The sequence below is a fragment of the Loxodonta africana genome, chromosome 8 (genome assembly GCF_030014295.1).
Source record: "Loxodonta africana isolate mLoxAfr1 chromosome 8, mLoxAfr1.hap2, whole genome shotgun sequence".
NCBI lineage: Eukaryota > Metazoa > Chordata > Mammalia > Proboscidea > Elephantidae > Loxodonta > Loxodonta africana.
The window spans coordinates 68,254,536-68,254,865 of record NC_087349.1 but is presented as its reverse complement, the minus strand read 5'-3'; the positions used below and the strand labels follow the sequence as shown (position 1 = coordinate 68,254,865).

Here is a 330-nt window from a genome sequence, read left to right as displayed (position 1 = left end):
CTGGAACAGAAAAAAGGACATCAGGGAAAAACTAGTGAAATTCATATAAAGTGTGAAGTTTAACTAATGTTGATTCCTTAGTTATGACAAATTACCACAGTAATAGAAGAAACCAAGGAGCCCTGGTGGCACAGTGATTAAAATGCTTGGCTGCTAATGGCAAGGTTGCCAGAGAAAGATGTGACAATCTGCTTCCACAAGGATTATAGTTTTAGAAACGTCACAAGGCAGTTCTAATCTGTCCTATAGGGTTGCTATGAGTCAGAACTGACTTGATGGCAAAAGAATATAAGAAACTGGGTGAGAAGTATATGAGAATTTCTCTGCATT

At 37.9% G+C, this 330-nt stretch overlaps 1 protein-coding gene across 3 annotated transcripts in view; it reads right to left on the bottom strand.

Annotated features, from left to right (window-relative positions):
• Positions 1-330, bottom strand: part of UMAD1 (UBAP1-MVB12-associated (UMA) domain containing 1) — a 244,243-nt gene that overhangs the window by 25,521 nt on the left and 218,392 nt on the right. The gene's annotated exons all lie outside the window — the stretch shown is intronic.